General features: G+C 42.0%; 2 pseudogenes; both read left to right on the forward strand.

Annotated features, from left to right (window-relative positions):
- Nucleotides 1–330: 330 nt before the first annotated feature.
- Nucleotides 331–1,564, forward strand: LOC125533037 (cyclin-D3-1-like; annotated as a pseudogene).
- A 30-nt stretch (nt 1,565–1,594) lies between these two features.
- LOC125533038 (uncharacterized) lies at nt 1,595–21,676 on the forward strand (annotated as a pseudogene).
- The last annotated feature ends 2,414 nt before the right edge of the window (nt 21,677–24,090 follow it).

Here is a 24,090-nt window from a genome sequence, read left to right on the forward strand (position 1 = left end):
GATCGAGGCCTCCCTGCGCTATCTGCGTTTGCCGCCGCCGATCCCTTGGCCGTCGTTGAACCCCTTGCCAGCACGCTTGCATTAAGGATCGAGGCCTCCAGAGTGCCCGTGATCCCTGCGCTATCTCCGTTCGCCGCCACCGATCCCTTCGCCGTCGAACCCCTTGCCATCGCGGATCCCTTTGCAAACGCCGATCCCCTTCAGGAGCCGCCGCCCAACCTGCCGCCCCGCCCGCTGCTGCCTTCCCCTCTCTCCTTCCCACCAAACGAAACACCGAACCAACCACCCGCCCGCCGCTTCCTTCCTCTCTTTCTCGATTCCCCCAAACCGATGGATGGGTTCCTGGTGGACCATCCTGTGCAGTCCGATGACTGCGTGGCCCGTGGACGGGTACCCCCAGATGCCGCGGCAAGGCTCGGGGCCTTGTATTTGGCCACCATGAGGAGGGACGCATAGATAGGATTTGGAAGGTCAGCCCTCACATCTTGATTTGATCTGAGTCGTTCCTTTCTAGCGTGGTACTGAGATGTGATGGGCCGTGTAAAGATGCCCTTTTAATCCATTTTCGTGTCGATTTGTAATTCGATTGCTGCTCAATGATACTGTCCTGTTATATGTTGCCATGATAGCTGATTAAATCTGCAAATTCTTTGCTCATAGGTCAGTGAGCATTTCAACTTCGCGCCGTTGACTACGATCTTGTCTTTCAACTACCTTCATAGGCTCCTCTCCGTCTACCCCCTTCATGTAAGTCTATCATCTCAGTAGCAACTAAAGCAACCCTGCTAAAATCCCATCAAGTATTTGGAATCATGGAGAAATTGGTTTCTCATGGCTTGCTTGTGTGACACAGCTCTTGGCAGTCGCTTACTTCTGTCTCACTTGAAAGATGGAGGATACCTATGTGCCACTCCCCGTGGACCTGCAGGTCGGTTAGTGATGCATCCATTCTCATGACAGACCTCCATATACATCGTCGAGAGGTTCTGTCTTTCAGTTTTGTCTCAAATAATCAACGGTTTTTTCTTGTCACACGATTGAGGCTAAGTCTGTGTTTGAGGCAAGGACAAGGAAAATGATGGTGCTTTTGGTGCTCAGCACCTTGAAATAGAGGATGCAAGCTGTTACTGCTTGCTCATTTATTGTCTACTTCCTTTGTAAATTCAATGATCATGACACACCCTCCATGCTCGCATTCTCCCGTCGAACCTCATCCTGAGCACAACTAAGTGTGAAACTTAAATCAGATCCCCCTTTTTAGTATTCATCGACCAATGTGTTAAATCATATCTCACTTTTAGTATCCATGGATCAATGTGTAGATTTTGGCGGCCATCAATTATTAAAGTTTCATAATTTCAATTTCAAGAGCTGACTTTTTGGTGTTTAGACCTTCAGAGATTGCTGGAAGTGTTGCACTTGCTTCATTTGGACTTCAGTGGTCGAAAGGGCTACGCCTAATTGCAAGTATATAAACAAGCTAGTAATCATCTCTGTGTTATCGTTAACTGAACCATTTGTCTGCCATCACATGGTAACCTTTAAATGCAATGGTGTCTTCTAGGAGCGAGTGTTAAGATGCTAGGATGGAGCCATGGAGGTAACTCACTAAATGAGCAGATAAGGTTATATGCTACCATTATAGCTGATTCAATCTGCAAATTCTTTGCTCATAGGTCAGTGAGCATTTAAATTTCGCGCCGTTGACTGCGATCTTGTCTGTCAATTACGTTCCTAGGTTCCTCTCCGTCAATTGCCTTCATGTAAGTCTATCATCTCAATAGCAACTAAAGCAACCCTGCTAAAATCCCATAAAGTTGTTGGAATCAAGGAGAAATTGGTTTCTCATGGCTTGCTTGTGTGACACAACTCTTGGCAGTCGCTTACTCCTGTCTCGCTTGAAAGATGGAGGAGACCTATGTGCCACTCCCCGTGGACCTGCAGGTCAGTGAGTGATGCATAGATTCTCATGATAGACCTCCGTATACATCGTTGAGAGGTTCTGTCTTTTAGTTTTGTCTCAAATAATCAACGGTTTCTGCTTGACATGCGATTGAGGCAATGTCTGCGTTTGAGGCTAGGACAATAAAAATGATGGAGCTTTTGGTGCTTAGCACCTTGAAATGGAGGATGCAAGCTATTACTGCTTGCTCGTTTATTGGCTACTTCCTTTGCAAATTCAATGATCATGGCACACCCTCCATGCTCGCATTCTCCCATTGAACCTTGTCCTGAGCACAGCTAAGTGTGAAAATTAAATCAGATCCTCCTTTTTAGTATTCATTGACCAATGTGTTAAATCATATCTCACTTTTAGTATCCATGGATCAATGTGTAGATTTTGGCGCCCATAAATTATTAAAGTTTCAGAATTTTGATTGCAGGAGCTAACTTTTTGGTGTTCAGACCTTCAGAGATTGCTGGAAGTGTTGCACTTGCTTCATTTGGACTTCAGTGGTCGAAAGGGCTACAACTAATTGCAAGTATATAAACAAGGTAGTGATCAGCTCTGTGTTATCGTTAACTAAACCATTTGCCCGCCATCACATGGTAACCTTTAAATGCAATGGTGTCTTCTAGGAGCGAGTGTTAAGATGCTACGATGGAGCCATGGAGGTAACTCACTAAATGAGCGGATAATGTTATATGCTGCCATGATAGCTGATTAAATGTGCAAATTCTTTGCTCATAGGTCAGTGAGCATTTCAATTCTGCGCCGTTGACTGCGATCTTGTCTGTCAACTACCTTCATAGGTTCCTCTCCGTCTATCCCCTTCATGTAAGTCTATCATCTCAATAGCAACTAAAGCAACCCTGCTAAAATCCCATAAAGTTGTTGGAATCATGGAGAAATTGGTTTCTCATGGCTTGCTTGTGTGACACAACTCTTGGCAATCGCTTACTTCTGTCTCGCTTCAAAGATAGAGGAAACCTATGTGCCACTCCCCGTGGACCTGCAGGTCGGTGAGTGATGCATCGATTCTCATGACAGACCTCCGTATACATCGTTGAGAGGTTCTGTCTTTCAGTTTTGTCTCAAATAATCAACGGTTTCTGCTTGACATGCGATTGAGGCAATGTCTGCGTTTGAGGCTAGGACAATAAAAATGATGGAGCTTTTGGTGCTTAGCACCTTGAAATGGAGGATGCAAGCTATTACTGCTTGCTCGTTTATTGGCTACTTCCTTTGCAAATTCAATGATCATGGCACACCCTCCATGCTCGCATTCTCCCATTGAACCTTGTCCTGAGCACAGCTAAGTGTGAAAATTAAATCAGATCCTCCTTTTTAGTATTCATTGACCAATGTGTTAAATCATATCTCACTTTTAGTATCCATGGATCAATGTGTAGATTTTGGCGCCCATAAATTATTAAAGTTTCAGAATTTTGATTGCAGGAGCTAACTTTTTGGTGTTCAGACCTTCAGAGATTGCTGGAAGTGTTGCACTTGCTTCATTTGGACTTCAGTGGTCGAAAGGGCTACAACTAATTGCAAGTATATAAACAAGGTAGTGATCAGCTCTGTGTTATCGTTAACTAAACCATTTGCCCGCCATCACATGGTAACCTTTAAATGCAATGGTGTCTTCTAGGAGCGAGTGTTAAGATGCTACGATGGAGCCATGGAGGTAACTCACTAAATGAGCGGATAATGTTATATGCTGCCATGATAGCTGATTAAATGTGCAAATTCTTTGCTCATAGGTCAGTGAGCATTTCAATTCTGCGCCGTTGACTGCGATCTTGTCTGTCAACTACCTTCATAGGTTCCTCTCCGTCTATCCCCTTCATGTAAGTCTATCATCTCAATAGCAACTAAAGCAACCCTGCTAAAATCCCATAAAGTTGTTGGAATCATGGAGAAATTGGTTTCTCATGGCTTGCTTGTGTGACACAACTCTTGGCAATCGCTTACTTCTGTCTCGCTTCAAAGATAGAGGAAACCTATGTGCCACTCCCCGTGGACCTGCAGGTCGGTGAGTGATGCATCGATTCTCATGACAGACCTCCGTATACATCGTTGAGAGGTTCTGTCTTTCAGTTTTGTCTCAAATAATCAACGGTTTCTGCTTGACATGCGATTGAGGTAATGTCTGCGTTTGAGGCTAGGACAATAAAAATGATGGAGCTTTTGGTGCTTAGCACCTCGAAATGGAGGATGCAAGCTGTTACTGCTTGCTCGTTTATTGGCTACTTCCTTTGCAAATTCAATGATCATGACACACCCTCCATGCTCGCATTATCCCATTGAACCTTGTCCTGAGCACAGCTAAGTGTGAAAATTAAATCAGATCCTCCTTTTTAGTATTCATTGACCAATGTGTTAAATCATATCTCACTTTTAGTAACCATGGATCAATGTGTAGATTTTGGCGGCTGATACGTCTCCAACGTATCTATAATTTTTGATTGCTCCATGCTATATTATCTACTGTTTTGGAAATTATTGGGCTTTATTATCCACTTCTATATTATTTTTGGGACTAACCTATTAACCGGAGGCCCAGCCTAGAATTGCTGTTTTTTGCATGTTTTAGGGTTTTGAAGAAAAGGAATATAAACGGAGTCCAAACGAAATGAAACCTTTGGGAACGTGATTTTCTCGCCGAATACAACTCAGGAGACTTGGACCCTACGTCAAGCCAACTAACAGGAGGCCATGAGGTAGGGTGGCGTGCCTGCCCCCCCAGGCGCGCCCTCCACCCTCGTGGGCCCCCTGTTGCTCCATCGACGTACTTCTTCCTCCTATATATATCCACGTACCCCCAAATGATCAGAACAGGAGCCAAAACCCTAATTCACCGCTGTAACTTTCTATATCCACGAGATCCCATCTTGGGGCCTGTTCCGGAGCTCTGCCGGAGGGGGCATAGATCACGGAGGGCTTCTACATCAACACCATAGCCCCTCCGATGAAATGTGAGTAGTTTACTTCAGACCTACGGGTCAATAGTTAGTAGCTAGATGGCTTCTTCTCTCTTTTTGGATCTCAATACCATGTTCCCCCCCTCTCTTGTGGAGATCTATTCGATGTAATCTTCTTTTTGCGGTGTGTTTGTTGAGACCGATGAATTGTCGGTTTATGATCAAGTCTATCTATGAATAATATTTGAATCTTCTCTGAATTCTTTTATGTATGATTGGTTATCTTTGCAAGTCTCTTCGAATTATCAGTTTGGTTTGGCCTACTAGATTGATCTTTCTTGCAATGGGAGAAGTGCTTAGCTTTGGGTTCAATCTTGCGGTGTCCTTTCCCGGTGACAGTAAGGGCAGCAAGGCACGTATTGCATTGTTGCCATTGAGGATAACAAGATGGGGTTTTCTTCATATTGCATGAGTCTATCCCTCTACATCATGTCATCTTGCTTAAGGCGTTACTTTGTTTTTAACTTAATACTCTAGATGCATGCTGGATAGCGGTCGATGAGTGGAGTAATAGTAGTAGATGCAGGCAGGAGTCGGTCTACTTGTCTCGGACGTGATGCCTATATACATGATCATACCTAGATATTCTCATAACTATGCTCAATTCTGTCAATTGCTCAATAGTAATTTGTTCACCCACCGTGGAATACTTATGCTCTCGAGAGAAGCCACTAGTGAAACCTATGGCTCCCGGGTCTATCTTTATCATATTAATCTCCTACTACTTAGTTATTTACTTTGCTATTTACTTTGCCTTTATTTTACTTTTCATCTTTATCATAAAAATACCAAAAATATTATCTTATCATATATATCAGATCTCACTCTCGTAAGTGGCCCTATAGGGATTGACAACCCCTATTTGTGTTGGTTGCGAGGATTTATTTGTTTTGTGCAGGTACGAGGGACTCGCGCGTAGCCTCCTACTGGATTGATACCTTGATTCTCAAAAACCGAGGGAAATACTTACGCTACTTTGCTGCATCATCCCTTCCTCTTCGGGGAAAACCAACGCAGTGCTAAAAGAGGTAGCAAGAAGGATTTTTGGCGCCGTTGCCAGGGAGGTCCACGCAAAAGTCAACATACCAAGTACCCATCACATACCCTTATCTCCCGCATTACATTATTTGCCATTTGCCTGTCGTTTTCCTCTCCCCCCAATTCACCCTTGCCGTTTTATTTGCCCTCTCTCTCTATCCCCCCTCTCTTTCTCTATTTGCCCATTTTTGTCCACTTGCTTTTTGTTTGCTTGTGTGTTAGTTTGCTTGTTTGTCATGATGGCTCAAGATAATACTGTTGGAAATATGCCCTAGAGGCAATAATAAATTAGTTATTATTATATATATTTCATTGTTCATGATAATCGTTTATTATCCATGCTAGAATTGTATTGATAGGAAACTCAGATACATGTGTGGATACATAGACAACACTATGTCCCTAGTAAGCCTCTAGTTGACTAGCTCGTTGATCAATAGAGTTACGGTTTCCTGACTATGGACATTGGATGTCGTTGATAACGGGATCACATCATTAGGAGAATGATGTGATGGACAAGGCCCAATCCTAAGCCTAGCACAAGATCGTGTAGTTCGTATGCTAAAGCTTTTCTAATGTCAAGTATCATTTCCTTAGACCATGAGGTTGTGCAACTCCCGGATACCGTAGGAGTGCTTTGGGTGTACCAAACGTCACAACGTAACTGGGTGGCTATAAAGGTACACTACAGGTATCTCCGAAAGTGTCTGTTGGGTTGGCACGAATAGAGACTGGGATTTGTCACTCTGTGTAAACGGAGAGGTATCTCTGGGCCCACTCGGTAGGACATCATCATAATGTGCACAATGTGACCAAGGAGTTGATCACAGGATGATGTGTTACGGAACGAGTAAAGAGACTTGCCGGTAACGAGATTGAACAAGGTATTGGGATACCGACGATTGAATCTCGGGCAAGTGTCGTACCGATAGACAAAGGGAATTGTATACGAGATTGATTGAATCCTCGACATCGTGGTTCATCCGATCAGATCATCGTGGAACATGTGGGAGCCAACATGGGTATCCAGATCCCGCTGTTGGTTATTGACCGGAGAGTCATCTCGGTCATGTCTGCATGTCTCCCAAACCCGTAGGGTCTACACACTTAAGGTTCGATGATGCTAGGGTTATAGGGGAATGTTGTTCGGAGTCCCGGATGAGATCCCGGACGTCACGAGGAGTTCCGGAATGGTCCGGAGGTAAAGATTGATATATAGGAAGTATGGTTTTGGCCACTGGAAGTGTTCTGGGCATCACCGGTAGTGTACCGGGACCACCGGAGGGGTCCGGGGGTCCATCGAGAGGGGCCACCAGCCCCGGAGGCTGGTATGGGCCATAAGTGGGAAGGGACCAGCCCCTATGTGGGCTGGGGCGCCTCCCACCAAGGCCCAAGGCGTCCTCAACAGGAGAGGGGGCAAACCCTAGGCGCAGATGGGCCCTAAGGCCCACCCTAGGTGCGCCCCCTTCTCTCTCCCCCTTGGCCGCCTCCCATATGGGATCTGGGGGCTGCCGCCACCCCTAGGGAGGGAACCCTAGGTGGGGCGCAGCCCCTCCCCCCTATATATACTTGAGGTTTGGGGCTGCCCAACACATGTGATTTGCTCTCCCTGTTGGCGCAGCCCTACCCCTCTCCCTCCTCGTCTCTCGTAGTGCTTGGCGAAGCCCTGCTGGAGTCCCGCGCTCCTCCACCACCACCACGCCGTCGTGCTGCTGCTGGATGGAGTCTTCCCCAACCTCTCCTTCTCCCCTTGCTAGATCAAGGCGTAGGAGACGTCACTGGGCTGTACGTGTGTTGAACACGGAGGTGCCGTCCGTTCGGCACTAGGATCATCGGTGATTTGGATCACGACGAGTACGACTCCATCAACCCCGTTTACTTGAACGCTTCCGCTTAGCGATCTACAAGGGTATGTAGATGCACTCTCCTTCCCCTCATTGCTAGATTACTCCATAGATTGATCTTGGTGATGCGTAGAAAATTTTGAATTTCTGCTACGTTCCCCAACAGTGGCATCATGAGCTAGGTCTATGCGTAGTTTCTATGCACGAGTAGAACACAAAGTAGTTGTGGGCGTCGATTTTGTCAATTTACTTGCCGTTACTAGTCTTATCTTGATTCGGAGGCATTGTGGGATGAAGTGGCCCGGACCAACCTTACACGTACGCTTACGTGAGACCGGTACCACCGACTGACATGCACTAGTTGCATAAGGTGGCTGGCGGGTGTCTGTCTCTCCCACTTTAGTCAGATCGGATTCGATGAACAGGGTCCTTATGAAGGGTAAATAGAAATTGGCAATTCACGTTGTGGTTTTGGCGTAGGTAAGAAACGTTCTTGCTAGAAACCTATAGCAGCCACGTAAAAACTTGCAACAAAAATTAGAGGACATCTAACTTGTTTTTGCAGCATATGCCTTGTGATGTGATATGGCCAAAAGGATGTGATGAATGATATATGTGATGTATGAGATTGATCATGTTCTTGTAATAGGAATCATGACTTGCATGTCGATGAGTATGACAACCGGTAGGAGCCATAGGAGTTGTCTTAATTTATTTATGACCTGCGTGTCAACATAAACGTCATGTAATTACTTTACTTTATTGCTAAAGCGTTAGCCATAGTAGTAGAAGTAATAGATGACGAGACAACTTCAAGAAGACACGATGATGGTGATCATGATGATGGAGATCATGGTGTCATGCCGGTGACAACGATGATCATGGAGCCCCAAAGATGGAGATCAAAAGGAGCAAATGATATTGGCCATATCATGTCACTATTTGATTGCATGTGATGTTTATCATGTTTTACATCTTATTTGCTTAGAACGACGGTAGCTTAAATAAGATGATCCCTCGTAATAATTTCAAGAAAGTGTTCCCCCTAACTGTGCACCGTTGCGAAGGTTCGTTGTTTCGAAGCACCACGTGATGATCGGGTGTGATAGATTCTAACGTTCGAATACAACGGGTGTTGACGAGCCTAGCATGTACAGACATGGTCTCGGGACACATGCGAAACACTTAGGTTGACTTGACGAGCCTAGCATGTACAGACATGGCCTCGGAACACGGAAGACCGAAAGGTCGAGCATGAGTCGTATAGAAGATACGATCAACATGAAGATGTTCACCGATGTTGACTAGTCCATCTCACGTGATGATCGAACACGGCCTAGTTGACTCGGATCATGTTTCACTTAGATGACTAGAGGGATGTCTATCTGAGTGGGAGTTCATTAGATGAACTCAATTATCATGAACATAGTCTGAATTGTCTTCGCAAATATGTTGTAGATAAATAGCTCACGTTGTAGCTCCCTGTTTCAATACGTTCCTAGAGAAAGATTAAGTTGAAAGATTTTGTAAGTAATGATGCGGACTAGGTCCGTAGTCCGAGGAGTGTCCTCACTGCTGCACAGAAGGCTTACGTCTTTGATGCACCGCTCGATGTGCAAACCCCTACAACGTCGTGTGTGGATGTTGTGAACACCTGACAGACACATCCTGATGACTACTTGATAGTTTAGTGCACCATACTTTACGGCTTAGAATCGGGATTCCAATGACATTTTGAACGCCATAGAACATATGAGATGTTCCAAGAGCTGAAATTGGGATTTCAGGCTCATGCCCGTGTTGAGAGGTGTGAGACCTCTGACAAGTTCTTTTGCCAACAAGATGGAGGAGAATAGCTCAGCTAGTGAGCATGTGCTCAGAATGTCTGGGTGCTACAATCACTTAAATCAAGTGGGAGTTAAACTTCCAGATAAGATAGTGATTGATAGAGTTCTCTAGACACTATCACTAAGCTACTAGATCTTCGTGATGAACTATGACATGCAAGGGATGGAGTTGATCCCGGAGCTGTTCGCGGTGCTTAAGACCGCAAAAGGTAGAAATCAAGAAGGAGCATCAAGTGTTGATGGTTTGACAAGACCACTGGTTTCAAGAAGGGCAAGGGCTAGAAGGGAAACTTCATGGATGGCAAACCAGTTGCCGCTCCAGTGAAGGAACCCAAGTTTGAACCCAAACCCGAGACTAAGTGCTTCTATTGTAAGGGGAACTGTCACTGGTAGCGGAATTACCCCAAATGCATGGTAGATAAGAAGGCTGGCAACTTCAACAAAGTATATACGTGTTATTAATGTGTACCTCACTAGTACTCCTGGTAGCACCTGTGTATTGGGTACCGGTTTAGTTGCTATTATTGGTGACTTGAAGCAAAAGCTACGGACTAAACGGAGACTGGCTGAGGGCGGGGTGACGATGTGTGTTGGAAGTGTTTCCAAAGTTGATGAGATCACCATCGCACGCTCCATCTACCTTCGGGATTAGTATTGAACCTAGATAAGTGTTATCAAGTGTCTATGTTGAGCATGAATATGATTAGATCATGTTCATTGCAATACGGTCATTCATTTAAATTAGAGAACAATGGTTATTTTGTTTACATGAATGATACCTTTCATGGTCATGCACCCTATGTGAATGGTTCATTGAATCTCGGTCATAGTAATACACATGTTCACGCCAAAAGATGTAGAGTTAATAATGATAGTACCACTTTCTTGTGGCACTGCCGCTTAGGTCATATTGGCGTAAGATGCATGAAGAAACTCCATATCGATGGATGTTTGGAGTCACTTGATTTTGAATCTCTTGACACATGCGAGCCATGCCTCATGGGCAGGATGACTAAGACCCCGTTTTCAGGTACAATGAAACGGGCAAGTGACTTGTTGGAAATCATGCATGCTGATGCGTGTGATCCAACGAGAATTGAAGCGTGCGGTGGATATCACTATTTTCTCATCTTCACTGACGATATGAGTAGATATAGGTATATTTAATTAATGAAGCACAAGTCCGAAATGTTTGAATAGTTCAAGCGATTTCAGAGTGAAGTTAAGAATCATCATAACAATAAGATCATGTTCCTACGATCTGATCAAAAAGGGGATTTTCTAAGTTATGAGTTTGGCAATCACTTAAGACATTGTGGAATTGTTTCACAGTTGAAGCCACCTGGAACACCACAAGGTAATGGTGTGTCCGGACGTCGTAATCGAACCCTATGAGATATGGTGCGATCTATGATGTCTCGTACCAATCTACCGTTTTCATTTTGAGGTTATGCGTTAGAGACAGCTGCATTCACTTTAGATAGGACACCATCTAAGTCCTTTGAAACGACGTCGTATGAACGTTGGTTTGGCAAGAAACCAAAGTTGTCGTTTCTTAATGTTTGGGGCTGCGATGCTTAAGGCTTTAGCCGGAGAAGCTTGAACCCAAAGCAGACAAACACATCTTCATAGGATACCCAAAGGTGACAGTAGGGTATACCTTCTATCTCAGATCCGAGGGCAAATTGTTTGTCGCTAGAACGGGTCCTTTCTCGAGAAGGAGTTTCTCTCGAAAGAATTGAGTGGGAGGAAGATAGAACTTGATGAGGTTGTCGAACCTTTACTTCAACCAGAGAGTGATGCAACACAGAAAGATGTTTTCTGTGGAGCCTACGTCTGTTGAATAGGAAGTTAATGATAGTGATCATGAAGCTTCGGATCAAGTTGCTATCGAACCTCGTAGGTTGACAAGGATATGTACTACTCCTAAGTGGTACGGTAATCCTGTCTCAGATATCATGTTGTTAGACAACAATGAACCTACGAGCTGTGGAGAAGCGATGGTGGGCCCGTATTCCAACAAATGGTTAGAAGCCATGAAATCCGAGATAGGATCCATATATTAGAACAAAGTATGGACTTTGGTGGACTTGCCCGATGATCGGCAAGCCATTGAGATAAATGGATCTTTAAAGAAGAAGACGGACGTGGGCGGTAATGTTACCGTCTATGAAGCTCGACTTGCGGGAAAGAGTCTTTTCACAAGTTCAAGGAGTTGACTATGATGAGAATTTCTCACCTGTAGCGATGCTTAAGTCCGTCGGAATCATGTTAGCATTAGCTGTATTTTTCGATTATGAAATCTTACAGATGGATGTCAAAACAAGTTTTCTTACCAGTTTTCGTAAGAAAAGTTGTATGTGATACAATCAAAGTTTTGTCGATCCTAAGGATGCTAAAAAGTATGCTGGCTCCAGCAATCCTTCTATGGACTAGAGCAAGCATCTCGGAGTCGGAATATATGCTTTGATGGAGTGATCAAAGCTTTTAGGTTTATACAATGTTTGCTAGAAACTTGTATTTACAAGAAAGTGAGTGGGAGCACTACAACATTTCTGATAAGTATATGTGGATGACATATTGTTGATCCGAAATGATGTAGAATTTCTGGAATGCATAAACGGTTGTTTGAAGAGTGATATTCAAAGGAAGACCTGGATAAAGCTGCTTGCATATTGGGCATCAGGATCTATAGAAATAGATCAAGACGCCTGGTGATACTTTCAAAGAACGCACACCTTGACATGTTTTTGAAGGAGTTCAAAATATATCAGTCAAAGAAAGGGTTCTTACCTGAATTGTAAGGCGTGAAGTTGAGTAAGACTCAAAGATTGACCACGGCAGAAGAAAGAGGAAGGACGAAGGTCGTCCCCTATGCTTTTGTCATAGGCTCTATACGGTATGCCATGCCGAGTGCCGCACCAGATGTGTGCCTTGCCACATGTCTGGCAAGAGGGTACAAAGGTGATCTAGGAGTAGATCACCAGATAGCGGTCAAAATTATCCTTAGAGGAGTAAGGAAATGTTTCTCGGTTATGGAGGTGATAAAGAGTTCGACATAAAGAGTTACGTCGATGCAAGCTTAACACCTATCCGGATAGCTCTGAGTAGAGATACCAGATACGTATAATGAAGCAACAACTTGGAATAGCTCCAAGTGGAACGTGGTAGCAGCATCTACGATATAAAGTTTTGCGAAATGCATAGGGATCTGAATATGGCAAGACCCGTTGACTACAACCTCTCTCACAAGCATAACATGATCAAACCCAGAACTCTTTGAGTGTTTATCACATAGTGATGTGAACTAGATCATTGAGTCTAGTAGACTCTTGGATGTTGGTCACATGGCGATGTGACCTGTGAGTGTTAATCACATGGCGATGTGAACTAGATTATTGACTCTAGTGCAAGTGGGGGACTGTTGGAAATATGCCCTAGAGGCAATAATAAATTAGTTATTATTATATATATTTCATTGTTCATGATAATCGTTTATTATCCATGCTAGAATTGTATTGATAGGAAACTCAGATACATGTGTGGATACATAGACAACACCATGTCCCTAGTAAGCCTCTAGTTGACTAGCTCGTTGATCAATAGATGGTTACGGTTTCCTGACCATGGACATTGGATGTCGTTGATAACGGGATCACATCATTAGGAAAATGATGTGATGGACAAGACCCAATCCTAAGCCTAGCACAAGATCGTGTAGTTCGTATGCTAAAGCTTTTCTAATGTCAAGTATCATTTCCTTAGACCATGAGGTTGTGCAACTCCCGGATACCGTAGGAGTGCTTTGGGTGTACCAAACGTCACAACGTAACTGGGTGGCTATAAAGGTACACTACAGGTATCTCCGAAAGTGTCTGTTGGGTTGGCACGAATAGAGACTGGGATTTGTCACTCTGTGTAAACGGAGAGGTATCTCTGGGCCCACTCGGTAGGACATCATCATAATGTGCACAATGTGACCAAGGAGTTGATCACAGGATGATGTGTTACGGAACGAGTAAAGAGACTTGCCGGTAACGAGATTGAACAAGGTATTGGGATACCGACGATTGAATCTCGGGCAAGTATCGTACCGATAGACAAAGGGAATTGTATACGAGATTGATTGAATCCTCGACATTGTGGTTCATCCGATCAGATCATCGTGGAACATGTGGGAGCCAACATGGGTATCCAGATCCCGCTGTTGGTTATTGACCGGAGAGTCATCTCGGTCATGTCTGCATGTCTCCCAAACCCGTAGGGTCTACACACTTAAGGTTCGATGATGGTAGGGTTATAGGGGAATGTTGTTCGGAGTCCCGGATGAGATCCCAGATGTCACGAGGAGTTCCGGAATGGTCCGGAGGTAAAGATTGATATATAGGAAGTATGGTTTTGGCCACTGGAAGTGTTCTGGGCATCACCGGTAGTGTACCGGGACCACCGGAGGGGTCCGGGGGTCCATCGAGAGGGGCCACCAGCCCCGGAGGCTGGTATGGGCCATAAGTGGGAAGGGACCAGCCCCTATGTGGGCTGGGGCGCCTCCCACCAAGGCCCAAGGCGTCCTCAACAGGAGAGGGGGCAAACCCTAGGCGCAGATGGGCCCTAAGGCCCACCCTAGGTGCGCCCCCTTCTCTCTCCCCCTTGGCCGCCTCCCATATGGGATCTGGGGGCTGCCGCCACCCCTAGGGAGGGAACCCTAGGTGGGGCGCAGCCCCTCCCCCCTATATATACTTGAGGTTTGGGGCTGCCCAACACATGTGATTTGCTCTCCCTGTTGGCGCAGCCCTACCCCTCTCCCTCCTCGTCTCTCGTAGTGCTTGGCGAAGCCCTGATGGAGTCCCGCGCTCCTCCACCACCACCACGCCGTCGTGCTGCTGCTGGATGGAGTCTTCCCCAACCTCTCCTTCTCCCCTTGCTAGATCAAGGCGTAGGAGACGTCACTGGGCTGTACGTGTGTTGAACACGGAGGTGCCGTCCGTTCGGCACTAGGATCATCGGTGATTTGGATCACGACGAGTACGACTCCATCAACCCCGTTTACTTGAACGCTTCCGCTTAGCGATCTACAAGGGTATGTAGATGCACTCTCCTTCCCCTCATTGCTAGATTACTCCATAGATTGATCTTGGTGATGCGTAGAAAATTTTGAATTTCTGCTACGTTCCCCAACTAATACTAAATTGTGTGACTTCACCAATACCAACAACAATGATTTTATTAGCACTCCGATTGCTCCTCTTATCGATGGTGAATCTTGTGAAATTAATATTGCTTTGCTGAATCTGTCATGAAAGATTCGTTCTCCGGCCTTCCTAGTGAAGATGCCGCTACCCATCTAAATAGCTTCGTTGATTTGTGTGACATGCAAAAGAAGAAAGATGTGGATAATGATATTGTTAAATTGAAACTATTTCCTTTTTCGCTTAGAGATTGTGCTAAAGCTTGGTTTTCGTCTTTGCCTAAAAATAGTATTGATTCATGGAACAAGTGCAAAGATGCTTTTAACTCTAAGTATTTTCCTCCCGCTAAAATCATCTCTCTTAGAAACGATATTATGAACTTTAAGCAACTTGATCATGAACATGTTGAACAAGCTTGGGAGAGAATGAAATTAATGATACGTAATTGCCCTACTCATGGTTTAAATTTGTGGATGATTATACAACATTTTTATGCCGAATTGAATTTTGCTTCTAGAAATCTTTTGGATTCGGCCGCGGGAGGCACTTTTATGGAAATCACCTTAGGAGAAGCTACTAAACTCCTAGATAATATTATGGTTAATTATTATCAATGGCATACTGAAAGATCTACTAATAAAAAGGTGCATGCGATAGAAGAAATTAATGTTTTGAGTGGAAAGATGGATGAACTTATGAAATTATTTGCTAATAAGAGTGTTTCTTCTGATCCTAATGATATGCCCTTGTCTACTTTGTTTGAGAATAATAATGAATCTATGGATGTGAATTTTGTTGGTAGGAACAATTTTGGTAACAACGCGTATAGAGGAAATTTCAATCCTAGGCCTTATCCTAGTAATCCCTCTAATAATTATGGTAATTCCTACAACAATTCTTATGGAAATTATAATAATATGCCCTCTGATTTTGAATCTAATATTAAAGAATTTATTAGTTCACAAAAGAGTTTCAATGCTATGATTGAAGAAAAATTGCTTAAGATTGATGATTTGGCTAGGAACGTTGATAGAATTGCTCTTGATGTTGATTCTTTGAAACTTAGATCTATTCCACCTAAGCATGATATCAATGAGTCTCTCAAAGCCATGAGAATTTCCATTGACAAGTGCAAAGACAGAACCGCTAGGATGCATGCTAAGAAAGATGCCTTTATAAAAGCGTTTTCTTCTAGTTCCTATGAAAATAATGATGAATTTCTAAAAGTTATTGATGTGTCCCCTATTAAATCTTTGTTTAGCAATATGAATCTTGATAATGATGGGACTGAATATGATCCACCTTTACCTAGAAGGTGTTCCAAGAATTCTGAATCTTTTGATCTTGATGCTAAATTTGATAAAAGTGGGATTGAAGAAATTAAAACCCTAGATGTTGCTAAACCCACTATTATGGATTTCAAGGAATTTAACTATGAAAATTGCTCTTTTATTGATTGTATTTCCTTTTTGCAATCCGTGCTAAATTCTCCTCACGCTTATAGTCAAAATAAAGCACTTACTAAACATATCGTTGATACCTTGATGCAATCTTATGAAGAAAAACTTGAATTGGAAGTTTATATCCCTAGAAAACTTTATGGCGAGTGGGAACCAACTATTAAAATTAAAATTAAAGATCATGAATGCTATGCTTTATGTGATTTGGGTGCTAGTGTTTCCACGATTCCAAAGACTTTGTGTGATTTGTTAGGTTTCCGTGATTTTGATGATTGCTCTCTAAACTAGCACCTTGCGGATTCCACTATTAAGAAACCTATGGGAAGAATTAATGATGTTCTTATTGTTGCAAATAGTAATTATGTGCCCGTAGATTTTATTGTTCTTGACATAGATTGCAATCCTTCATGTCCTATTAATCTTGGTAGACCTTAGAACGATTGGTGCAATTATTGATATGAAGGAAGGAAATATTAGATTCCAATTTCCATTAAGGAAAGGCATGGAACAATTTCCTAGAAAGAAAATTAAATTACCTTACTAATCTATTATGAGAGCCACTTATGGATTGCCTACCAAAGATGGCAATACCTAGATCTATTCTTACTTGTTATGCCTAGCTAAGGGCGTTAAACGATAGTGCTTGTTGGGAGGCAACCCAATTTTATTTTTATTCCTTGCTTTTTGCTCCTGATTAGTAATAAATAAATTATTGAGCCTCTGTTTTTGTTGTGTTTTTTGTGTTTAATTAGTGTTTGTGCCAAGTAGAACCGTTGTTAAGACTTGGGGAAAGTCTTGTTGAACTTGCTGTAAAAAACAGAAACTTTAGCGCTCACGAGAACTGCTGTCATTTTTATTTGGAAAGTGCTATTTAGTTAATTCTTATTGAATATGATTAATAGATCAATTCCTCACTTCCATCAATTTATTTTAGAATTTTTCGGGTTCCAGATCTTGCGCTAGCTACAGATTACTACAGACTGTTCTGTTTTTGATAGATTCTGTTTTGCGTGTGTTGTTTGCTTATTTTGATGAATCTATGGCTAGTAAATTAGTTTATAAACCATAGAGAAGTTGGAATATAGTATGTATAACACCCATATAAATAAAGAATGAGTTAATTACAGTACCTTGAAGTGGTCTTTTGTTTTCTTTTGCTAACGGAGCTCACGAGATTTTCTACTTTAAGTTTTGTGTTGCGAAGTTTTCAAGTTTTGGGTAACGATTTGATGGATTATGGAACAAGGAGTGGCAAGAGACTAAGCTTGGGGATGCCCATGGCACCCCCAAGATAATCTAAGGACACCTAAAAGCCAAAGCTTGGGGATGCCCCGGAAGGCATCCCCTCTTTCATCTACTTCTATCGGTAACTTTACTTGGAGCTATATTTTTATTTACCACATGATATGTGTTTTGCTTGGAGCGTCTTGTATGATTTGAGTCTTTGCTTATTAGTTTACCACAATCATCCTTGATGTACACACATTTTGAGAGAGCCATACATGATTTGGAATTTGTTAGAATACTCTATGTGCTTCGGTTATATCTTTTGAGTTATGTAATTTTGCTCTAGTGCTTCACTTATATCTTTTAGAGCACGGTGGTGGATTTGTTTTATAGAAACTATTGATCTCTCATGCTTCACTTAGATTATTTTGAGAGTCTTAATAGCATGGTAATTTGCTTAAAATCCTAATATGCTTGGTATGCAAGATTAATAATAAAACTTTCTTATGAGTGTGTTGAATACTAAGAGAAGTTTGATGCTTGATGATTGTTTTGAGACATGGAGGTAATAATATCAAAGTCGTGCTAGTTGAGTAGTTGTGAAATTGAGAAATACTTGTGTTGAGGTTTGCAAGTCCCGTAGCATGCACGTATGGTAAACGTTATGCAACAAATTTGAAACATGAGGTGTTATTTGATTGTCTTTCTTATGAGTGGCGGTCGGGGACGAGCGATGATCTTTTCCTACCAATCTATCCCCCTAGGAGCATGCGCGTAGTACCGAGGTTTTTGATGACTTGTAGATTTTTGCAATAAGCATGTGAGTTCTTTATGACTAATGTTGAGTCCATGGATTATACGCACTCTCACCCTTCCATCCTTGCTAGCCTCTTCGGTACCGTGCATTGCCCTTTCTCACATTGAGAGTTGGCGCAAACTTCGCCGGTGCATCCAAACCCCGTGATATATTATGCTCTTTCACACATAAACCTCCTTATATCTTCCTCAAAACAGCCACCATACCTACCTATTATGGCATTTCCATAGCCATTCCGAGATATATTTCCATGCAACTTTCCATCATTCCGTTCATCATGACACATTCATCATTGTCATATTGCTTAGCATGATCATGTAGTTGACAAAGTATTTGTGGCAAAGCCACCATTCATAATTCTTTCATACATGTCACTCTTGGTTCATTGCATATCCCGGTACACCGCCGGAGGCATTCATATAGAGTCATCTTTGTTCTAGTATCGAGTTGTAATCATTGAGTTGTAAATAAATAGAAGTGTGATGATCATCATTTTCTAGAGCATTGTCCCAAGTGAGGAATAAAAAAAAAGAGGAAAGGCCATAAAAAAGGAGAAGGCCCAAAAAAGAGAGAAAGGCCATAAAAAAGAGAAAAGGCCAAAAAATGAGAGAAAAAGAGAGAAGGGACAATGTTACTATCCTTTGCCACACTTGTGCTTCAAAGTAGCACCATGATCTTCATAGTAGAGAGTCTCTCATGTTATCACTTTCATATACTAGTGGGAATTTTTCATTATAGAACTTGGCTTGTATATTCCAACAATGGGCCTCCTCAAGTGCCCTAGGTCTTCGTGAACAAGCAAGTTGGATGCACACCCACTAGTTTCTTTTGTTGAGCTTTCATACATTTATAGCTCTAGTGCATCCGTTGCATGGCAATCCCTACTCCTTGCATTAACATCAATCAGTGGGCATCTCCATAGCCCATTGATTAGCCTCGTTGATGTGAGACTTCCTCCTTTTTTGTCTTCTCCACATAACCCCCCTCATTATATTCTATTCTACCTTTAGTGCTATGTCCATGGCTCACGCTCATATATTGCGTGAAAGTTTATAGGTTTGAGATTACTAAAGTATGAAACAATTGCTTGGCTTGTCATCGGGGTTGTGCATGATGATAGCATTCTTGTGTGACGAAAATGAAACATGACTAAACCATATGATTTTGTAGGGATGAACTTTCTTTGGCCATGTTATTTTGAGAAGACATAATTGCTTAGCTAGTATGCTTGAAGTATTATCATTTTTATATCAATATGAACTTTTGTCTTGAATCTTTTGGAACTGAATATTCATACCACAATTAAGAAGAATTACATTAAAATTATGCCAAGTAGCACTCCGCATCAAAAATTCTGTTTTTATCATTTACCTACTCGAGGATGATCAGGAATTAAGCTTGGGGATGCTTGATACGTCTCCAACGTATCTATAATTTTTGATTGCTGCATGCTATATTATCTACTGTTTTGGACATTATTGGGCTTTATTATCCACTTTTATATTATTTTTGGGACTAACCTATAACCGGAGGCCCAACCCAGAATTGCTATTTTTTGCCTGTTTTAGGGTTTCGAAGAAAAGGAATATCAAACGGAGTCCAAACGGAATGAAACCTTCGGGAACGTGATTTTCTCACCGAATACAACTCAGGAGACTTGGACCCTACGTCAAGCCAACTAATAGGAGGCCACGAGGTAGGGGGGCGCGCCTGCCCCCCAGGCGCGCCCTTCACCCTCATGGGCCCCCTGTTGCTCCACCGACGTACTTCTTCCTCCTATATATATCCACGTACCCCCAAACGATCAGAACAGGAGCCAAAACCCTAATTCCACCGCCGTAACTTTCTGTATCCATGAGATCCCATCTTGGGGCCTGTTCCGGAGCTCCGCCAGAGGGGGCATCGATCACGGAGGGCTTCTACATCAACACCATAGCCCCTCCTATAAAGTGTGAGTAGTTTACTTCAGACCTACGGGTCCATAGTTAGTAGCGAGATGGCTTCTTCTCTCTTTTTGGATCTCAATACAATGTTCTCCCCCTCTCTTCTGGAGATCTATTCGATGTAATCTTCTTTTTGCGGTGTGTTTGTTGAGACCGATGAATTGTCGGTTTATGATCAAGTCTATCTATGAATAATATTTGAATCTTCTCTGAATTCTTTTATGTATGATTGGTTATCTTTGCAAGTCTCTTCGAATTATCAGTTTGGTTTGGCCTACTAGATTGATATTTCTTGTAATGGGAGAAGTGCTTAGCTTTGGGTTCAATCTTGCGATGTCCTTTCCCGGTGACAGTAAGGGAAGCAAGGCACGTATTGTATTGTTGCCATCGAGGATAACAAGATGGGGTTTTCTTCATATTGCATGAGTCTATCCCTCTACATCATGTCATCTTGCTTAAGGCGTTACTCTGTTTTTAACTTAATACTCTAGATGCATGCTGGATAGCGGTCGATGAGTGGAGTAATAGTAGTAGATGCAGGCAGGAGTCGGTCTACTTGTCTCGGACGTGATGCCTATATACATGATCATATCTAGATATTCTCATAACTATGCTCAATTCTGTCAATTGCTCAACAGTAATTTGTTCACCCACCATAGAATACTTATGCTCTCGAGAGAAGCCACTAGTGAAACCTATGGCCCCCGGGTCTATCTTTATCATATTAATCTCCTACTACTTAGTTATTTACTTTGCCTTTATTTTACTTTGCATCTTTATCATAAAAATACCAAAAATATTATCTTATCATATCTATCAGATCTCACTCTCGTAAGTGGCCCTATAGGGATTGACAACCCCTATTTGCGTTGGTTGTGAGGATTTATTTGTTTTGTGCAGGTACGAGGGACTCACGCGTAGCCTCCTACTATATTGATACCTTGGTTCTCAAAAACTGAGGTAAATACTTACGCTACTTTGCTGCATCATCCCTTCCTCTTCGGGGAAAACCAACGCAGTGCTAAAAGAGGTAGCAGCGACCATCAATTATTAAAGTTTCAGAATTTTGATTACAGGAGCTAACTTTTTGGTGTTCAGACCTACAAAGATTGCTGGAAGTGTTGCACTTGCTTCATTTGGACTTCAGTGGTCGAAAGGGCTACAACTAATTGCAAGTATATAAACAAGGTAGTGATCAGCTCTGTGTTATCATTAACTAAACTATATTCTAACACAATGTTTTCGGTTTAACAACTTGCAAGTGTTTCTTGTAAGCCCCAGAAAAAGGTTTCACATGTGGACATCTGCTATAAATTACCTAGGCCTGGTCATCTGCGTGAGTTGCATCTGTCATTTTTTCTTCCCAGGTAGAACATTTGTTTTGATTAAAACAAGGTAGAACATTAGTGTTCTCTAGTCTGATGGGAACACTTTGACTTTCTGTAACCCCTAGATTTGGTATTTCCCGATGATTGCTTGCGGTTCTTCTTACTTTCTAGTATAAATAGAGAAAAATGAGGATCTTGTAATTATTTTAGAATGTTCAAGATTTAGGTCTCCATACTGTGCTAACTGTCTGATTTTTTTGGGGAATCATGATGTCATGGCGTGATTACACAATCGAAAGCTAATATGTGGTTCACAAGCACACTTCGCTAAAAATACACATAATCATTTCTTCGGGTTTTCTTCTCACATTATATATACGTAAATCATGTAAATTGCAACCTTGGTAAGTGCACCTCGAGCTGGCTGAAACATGCCTGTTCCAATCAGTAAAGGATAATATGTCACCATTTCCAATGACATGCAAGTCGTCAAGGGCCTTCTGTGCACACTGGTTAGTATAGCCCCAATCAACAAGTTTGCGGTAGTGTTGTTGCCGTGATCGGCCATCTATTGTTATGGGTGAAGTACCCCAGTCATAATTGTCTGAACTAAAGAATCGGCACCGTTCCTGCCTTCAAAGAAAGTTGTTCTTACATAGAATCAAGAATCACATACAAGGTGAGCACAACAATTCAGCTATTCTGTTTAATATATGTGATGCTGAATTACCTCCAGTTAAAGGTCTTTCAGTAAAGGCAGGTGATGCTTCAACAATACTCTTAATTCTCATTGGTTTGTTATATTTTTTCACGTAAATGATGTGTTGCAACTAGGTCAACTCTGCAAGATCTTGGGATATTTGAGGGCATTTCCAATCCATTAACTAAACTAGGATCTTCAGATTCCGCCTTAGTTCTAGATAAATTAATTATGCTCCAGTGTTTAGTCTTGAAAGCTCTGCCATAAGAAGTGCTATTCATCATTTCAAAACATTGATATTTCTGACAGTGTTTAACACTCCGCATATATAGTTTTTGATTTTGCGCGAATGATACTTTTTAAATACTTACGACCATTCCAGCAATGTAATAGATACAATATTTTGTATGTCTTCCGTAGTTGCTCACCTGGAGTATGTAAACTGTTATTTTCACATTTGCTCCTCTTCTATGAATGTCTCACTGTTCCCTCTTCTTTGATCTCAAAATTCAGATGAAAATTATTTTTAAAATTAGTACACCGGGTCCCTGTTCGTAGCTGGCTGATGGTTGATGACTGTGCATTCATATTGTTCACATAGTTACTGAAAGGTCTTTAAAATGCGTACTTTACATTGAACTGATACCTAATAGACAAGGTAAACTCTAGCATGTAATCGTAGTAATTCATGAGGATACATGCAAAACCAGTATGCTCATAGGTCCTAACATTTTTTTGATGCTTGTACTTGCTTAATAAATAAACTCTCTACATCTCTGTACTAGATGAAATATTTGATTGAGAAGTCTAATATCGTCTGATAACCATTGAAATAACCTATGCAGTGATTTGTTAAACATAATGGAACACATGAAATGTACATATGAGTATGCCCTTATGTGAAATTGTAATAGATTGCTTTGATGTTATTGCATGACATTTTATACTTGACAGCCTTGGATATTTACTGAGATAAAAGAACAAAGGTATTGGGATATCACATCTGGTGAGAGATTGAGTATTCTAAAAGATTTTATGTGTTTCGGTCTCGAACACTCAGGCTCTGACACCAAAGGTGAGTCCTCTCATCTCTGAGAGTATGTAGAAATCATGACATTTTCTTTGTGATTTTTCACGGGGATGGTGTGATTATTGAAAATTGATGTTGGGTGTGATATTGTACAACAAGGAAGAAGCTTTTAACTTGTTGAAGACAGAAGGTCTAGCATGTCTCACCCTGATGTAGAATTGGAGTTTAATGGGGCATTAACAAGCTTTGAATATAAACTATTTTGCTTTCTTGGCAGTGACTCTTGGAGGGAAGGAGCTTCATGTTGTGAACATTGTTATCTTCAATACATACCTTTTTGTTGGTTAGTTGACATTGTTTGATAAAGAAATAGTCAAATGTTGTTTATGATGCATGAGTTGCTTTTAGTGGAGCTGATGTGTTATGAGGATTTGTGAAGGCTTTGGAGTTGGCAATCTGAACAACCTGTATGATTAATGGAAGTGTGTGCATTCATCCAAAGCATTCACAGAACAAATATTCCTTTTGGCGACTGTAGAGCAAAGAATGAAACCTTTTACCTGATTAGTTGGTATGTTTGCTACACCGAGTCTCCTATTTTATGTTTGAATTTGCAAAGCATCGTCAGTCAGCTTACACTTTTTTAACCTAGTGATTAAGTTTTCTTGCTCGGTTAAACTAATTATGCATATGAGCACCATTGCCAGTCTTTATTAGTCCAGTTTTTTTTCTGGTTGAGTA

The sequence above is a fragment of the Triticum urartu genome, chromosome 1A (assembly GCF_056163025.1).
Source record: "Triticum urartu cultivar PI428250 chromosome 1A, HENAU_Tu73, whole genome shotgun sequence".
NCBI lineage: Eukaryota > Viridiplantae > Streptophyta > Magnoliopsida > Poales > Poaceae > Triticum > Triticum urartu.